We start from the raw sequence: 6,627 nt of genomic DNA on the forward strand, positions 1-6,627 counted from the left end.
ATAGCTTAAATTCGCCATTGTCGTTGGACGCGAAAAATTGGTTCTAATTTATTCCTGTTTCAAATATGAACCGTTTATTTAGGCCTGTACATCTATGCGGAATAAGTCCTTCAGTTCAGGGTAGGATAAAGGCATTAGATTTGTGGACAAAAAAAACAGTCGTCCAAATCCTCCCACTGAAGGCTGCAGATTTAGCCCTGGATGTTCCGACGATTGAAGGAACTTTCAAATCAGTTAGCTGTTGATCATTTAGCCGTTGACATTTTCACGGAATTCGCTAGTCGGCTTGCTGGACCAACTATCGCACAATAGGCAGCCAGTAAACCCAACAAATTCCAAACCACTTTCCGTTTTCCGCTGTTGATGGTGGCAACTATTGATTCAGAACCAGAAACATACGTGTGGATTCACTCTAATTGTCAAAGTTCCGTCCACAGCCTTCTCACTTCTGTTCAATAGCTTCCCATTCTTTCGGTCGTGTTATTGAGATGCTTTACGTAGTGCCCAAAAAGCTTTCATTTTTCGCCCTCACCCCTCTACGCCACTACCCATCGTCGGAATCCATCGTTCAAATGGCAAGTTGACGAAGTCCCGCCCAATTAAACACCACGTTAACCAAGTCCATGACAGAGTATTGCAACTGAATCCACGTTAACCATCGTTATCAGGAGCGCTTCCCGAGCACTGTTAAGCCGATGATTTAAAAAGTCTCCTTTTACTGTGGTACCAGTTGGGGACAATCAGTCACCTCGTCCAAAAAGCATGTGAGGTCTATGGGAAGGTGGCCCTTAAGAAAGCCAAGCTGATAAAGTGCCAATTGGTAGCTTCAGCCATTTGATCACTTGAGTGGCACAGGTATATCTCTTAGATCAGTTTGTTCACAGATCCTTACCACAACTTGCAGACAGCGCCCACACTTTCTCCTCCCGACAAAACAGAAAGCTGCAAGTTCCGGAGACTGATGACCATGTTCGATAGTCTGAGTTTCGCGGACAGCGAGCAAGTAGACAGTTGCCGGGCCTTAAACGATCTCCAATACGCCAAATATTGTTGCGTTGTTCCAGAGAATTCAGCTTTTGTGTAACTAAGGGAGATGTGACAGAAACTAACTGGATCTGTCCAGGCTACGCGATAGCTCTGAGGAACCTAGGTCTGGGATTCTAACCTGTTAGCATAAGTACCCTTCAGTTCGTTATTCGCGCAGCCGATCTGAAATACTTCCCCCCGGGTACGCAAAAAGGCCACGGCCTCTCCACAGTCCACAAGTAGGCAAAAATTTGTTAAGCATTTTGCGCTGAGATTTTTTAACCTCTCCTAGTATCTGATTGTCTAATTGTTTCAAACGCATCTCAAGTTGACGCAAAAATTCACTCCTGGTGGGATGTAGTGTGGCGCTAATTTAAGATCGATACTACAAGATTCCTTCCGCCTGCCTCTATGAGCAAAATCACAAACCAATACCAACAGGAAAACAGGTGGGTTCACTGGCTCTTATTAGGGGTTGCCATTATTTAAGCCATTGTGCAACAATACCTATACGGTCTTTTGAAGCGAAGGGGTCTTCTTTATTCCCGACATGGATTGATGTCATGTTGAGTGTTAACCACTGACGCAGAATGTAAGCGTTTAAAACTGGACGGATACTATGTGGCAACCCTGAAAGAATATGCAAGTGTTTGTATCCTTCACTGAGTATCCAGTGGAACCCGCTTTGTGGAGCTGAACGGGCTCTCAACCTGACTTGGTGCTAGCAGTCTGACACCGTTCGCTAAGACACATCAGAAGTAGTCTGATTTTCAATATATTTGACCTGGTGGGTACACATGAGCAAGTGGTCAGGCGTGACTTTCGGTTTGCCTACCGAGCGGAAATGTTTTGGGGGAATCAGGCGCCAGTCATATTTTGAATACCACTGGCGCATGCCCAAAAGTTCGCTCCGGATTCCTCAATGGATTTATTAAAATTATCAAAATGTATGCAAATTTCGAGCTTCTCCTCACGCCGCTTACGAAGTTTGGGAACGAAATCGGACCAGTGGTGGCCGCACCAGGGTACACCTAAATTTTCGAACTTCTTGTTTTATGATCAAAACGTCCCGCGTTTTTGTTTAAAACATTCAGGAGGAGAACGGAAGCATCAAGAGTGAATCCTTATTCTGAACTTGCCAAATGAGGCTCAAGTCATCTGCTGACTTTATCATGGCATGTGAAGACCAATCTCTTCACTTCCAAACGTCGGCATTCATCCGTCAGAGAAGGGACACGGCCTGAATACAACTGCAATCGCTACTTTTGTTCAGTATAATTTGGTAGCCCAAATCTAAAATATCCTCTTTGCGTTCGCTCCAAGATGTTGGCGACCCGCCGTTAAGCCCAGTGATTCATGTATTTTTTACGGATACCGCTGACTTTAAAAGACATCAGGGATTCTCTACATCTCTCGCGGTATTTTCATCCTTCTTTTCCACCAAGGCGCAGGGTTTTCGTGTGAGAAATTTTTGAAAATATGGGCGCTTTAAAAATGGCGACAACCTTCTTCTGATGACGCTCGGTGGCAGAGTTGTCATATTCGTTCTCTCTATATTACACCTTTATCTCTGCATCGACGCGGAGACTTTGTTTCTTTTAATTTGAACCCAAGTTTGCACGTCCCGACAGCCGCCCCCTATGTCCATAAGGTGCACAGCTTTCAAAAATTTTCCTGCGACGCGAAACCCAATATGTCAGGCGTTCTTCCCAGCCTCCATCAAATTAGTGTGAGCTTAATATGGGCTGAGTAACGCCAAAACTCTATAAAGGTCTAACTGAGTGATCCATCCTAAGCGCTTCCTCCGACGCAAACCACTTCCAGCGAAATGGAAACGCATTGGTGGCTTGTTCAGACCATCGGGCTTGAGGGGGCGTTCTTCTCGCTCCCCAGGTAAGTGTGGCCTCACGCTATAGGCAAACCATTGCCGGGGTCTTTTTTGATAATGAACGATGCAGGATGTGCGTTGCGCAACACAACTCGCAATTAAACCTCCACACCGGCCAGTGCCTCGTTTAGTTTATTGACACATTGGAGGATATCTAGGTCATCGTTAGAGGCGTCGGCAAAGCTCTCCGTGATATAAATTACTAGACCTTCAGAAAGACCCATTTCCAGCATCTCGAGAGCTAAAAGCCTGCTGATGAAGGTCGAAAGCGATATCGTTTGAACTCCTCAAAATGATGGGCACTCTCTTTTCACCAGCACCGGAGCATTGTTTGGCTGATACCAAAGTTCTGACTTGATACTCCCCAACCTGATACATTCCTGACAAATACTGAGAACATGCTAAAGCCATTCTAGAGCCCTTCATACCCAAAAACTCATTTTTCCGAAGTAACCCCTCGGCCCCACGCTTAATACTTGTCATACTCACCAGCTTAACTCAACTTCCTGTGACCCCCTCATTCAGAGAAACATTTGATAACTCCAGCAGCAGGCTTTCAATTCCAAAAATGGACCAGATGCCACTAACATCCTTTGTCCAACACTGCTGGGACTGAAGGGAAATAGCATTCCCGTTCCACGCCTCTATAATCACGGTTTGTCCTTATTTAGCTGGAACTCCTACTACTTCACTTACTTAATTCTCGGATTGCTTTTAGGTTCTACCACCGTACCTTTAAAAGCCGAATATCCCAAGCGTGACTGCATATATCTCTGTGCTTGGTCCTAATACTCACAACTTAACGCTTCGTCTTTAGCGTCTTTGAGCTACCTGCCACCCCAGGAATCGAGGATCGACTATTGAACGTTTTATTAGGCCTATCCCCAGACGGCACCTACACCACATCAAACCTCCACGAAACATGCAAGTGAAGTCATTCTAGGATGCGATTGCACCAACATCTTGAAACTATCAAGCTGCCCAAGCCTAGCAGAAGCAGCTGAGTTAATGAGGTTGTGTTCGAACCAAAAAATTGCGATCAGTATCTTTGAGCCTTGTTCATTGAGCCATCTCCGGCTTCTTGGCAGCCCACATGGTCTTCAGTCATCTGAATTTTACGAGTGCAATTCAGCTCACCCCACATATCATGAGGTCGGTTTGATTATCTACTAAACTCGTACACCGCTCTCCATTACCGCCAGATGAAACTGATGATTTTACCTGGCCTTTTGCGATGGTTATTAAACGTGAAAGCGAAGCTTTCATACTTCAAGACGACCCTATCACCGACATTGCCCCTAACCCACAAAATGTAATTTCGAACAGCGCCCATCAAACTTTAACACTGGTGTCATAGGCAAGATTACCAGCAGCTCGCCACTGAAAAAGAGTGACCATGCCGTCGTATCCTGGGATATCTTGTGAAAGTAGCGATATACTTCATAAACGCCCCTGCTCCTTGCACAACACACTTGTTATTAAACCATAACTGGAAATCATGTGGAATCGGCAAGCTGGTCAATCATCAAATCTGCCCCCGTGGGCGACCTAAAGAACAGGATATAGTTTCACACCTCACAAGCAAAGAAACCCCTTATCTCACCTTACAGGCCGTGACGCAAATGAGAGGGAAGCTCCTTGAGTGCGTCCGCAAATGACTGAACAGTAATTCCACTATATGGGAGGGTGTTTCGGAGCAAACCGCAACGGGGAATCAGAAATCAATGTCGCCCTCGAACGCAAAAATGTCCTTACAGCAAAGTGACATTGACGATAAAACGTGACAAGAATACTGCCTGCAAATGAGCCACTCTAGTGCTACTTCTCCGGCATCTCAGTAATGTTATAAAGACCAAATCCTCTTCATTGCATACACAAACACGGAAAGGCCCTGTCACTCTCAGACCACATGGTACCAACAAGACCTTGCCAATATCTGCGCAGTCTGGCTTTGACGCCAAAGGTTCCTGAAGACCCGCACTCCAGGCGTCAGGTGACCTAAATGATCAAATTCCCTATCCGAAGTCCACTTTCCCTGACCTGATGGTCTTCCAAGATAGCATGCGCCCAAAAATGTCCGATAGTGTCGGCCTGAAAATCTTCATATTGGCTGCTGTTTTTCTTCTTCCATAGTGTCCTTTCTTTCCCCTTGAAGTATGCATGTATTCAACAAAAAAAACCAGACGGGTGGCCACCACGGCCAAAACGATCAATGCGCCTTTAGCTCAGTTGAATATTATTCGAACTGATGGAAAACGTTGTAGACAACCGATTATGTCAGAAAAGGGTTTTGTGCGTATATCGGTATAACCAGACGAACTAGAAATCCAGGATTCAGCGAAGCGTATTAACCGGCACGAATGTATTCGAATTGGCGAATATGTCCAGCATATGGAATATTAAAACAAGAGAATAATGAATAGAGCAACGAATAGAGTATCAGTCATGTACATCACATCCGCCACACATTAAATGAGCGTGTGGGTGTTTATAGTCCAGTGGTGGTCTTGACCGCAATCTTTCGGATCTTCTCGGAATGGAAACTTCAGACTGTTCACAGGTTGTGTTCTTCAGATACGTTTTGTACAGATACCAGAAGATCATCTACAAAGGACTCATTGGTATTTGAAACAGCAGGGTTGCCGTCAACAGACTGACCTCTGGTATTGAACTCAAACTTGTCAATGTGTCTCCGATGACAAGAGAGATCATCCAGATCGAGAATTGTGACCGTTCGTTTACCATTTGATTAAAGTACTATTCCTGCAGCAGGTCGTAAATCATTACCCTTGAAAAATGTAACATCAGCCGTTTTGGCACAGTCAAGACTTGTACGCAACGAGCGAGATTTAAATAGAAGCGTGGGACTCTTCCCAGTAACGGAATGAACGGCGTTCCTGTATTCCCTCTTAGGAAATTATCAATCCCACGTCCAATTCCACAAAGGTAGTAGGAGAAAGTGAAATAATGGCAGACTTAAACGTTCAAACAAAATTTTCAGCAAGTTCACTCGACTGGGCATGTCGCGGAGCAGTAAACATGTGTCGATATCCAAGACCCTTCAACCACAACTCAAGGAATTTTGCAGTGGAGTGTGTGCCGTTAATATCCAAGACCTTCAACCACAACTCAAGGAATTTTGCAGTGGAGTGTGTGCCGTTATCAGTGACCAAAACAGTTGGTGCACCTCCATGGGTGAATACCTTCCTCAACGCTTGCTGAGTGAATTCGGCACCTGGGGACTTAGCCAAAAAAAACTTCAGGCCAACGTGAATATGCGTGGATAACGACTAAGGCATAGTATTTGCCGAGAAAAGGACCACAGTAGTCGGCCTGAACTCGTCGAAACGCTTGACGAACAGGCTCATGCAAGCCAAATGGAACAATTCGTCTCCTGGGTGTTTGCATGCCACCTGTAGACTTAGGACATTTGGGAATCGGTTGTTTGATTTCATTCTCATTCACAGACGTCGGTAAGGTGATACTGGTTTGCAGTGAGCGCAGGACTTTGAGTCCGACAATCGATGGTCCCGACGTTGAGACCAAGAAATTACAATCGATAGAGGTACCTTGGGGTAACCTCACAGGGATCGTGCAACTACCAACTAAAGGTACAGAATGTCCAGTGATACCGCGAATGTTAACATCTTTAGGCACTATCACGGGACTGGGGTAGAATGCAGTTAGAGCTGATTGTGGAATGATGGACTCAA

Source organism: Opisthorchis viverrini (genome assembly GCF_000715545.1).
Source record: "Opisthorchis viverrini unplaced genomic scaffold opera_v5_157, whole genome shotgun sequence".
NCBI classification, from domain to species: Eukaryota; Metazoa; Platyhelminthes; class Trematoda; order Opisthorchiida; family Opisthorchiidae; genus Opisthorchis; species Opisthorchis viverrini.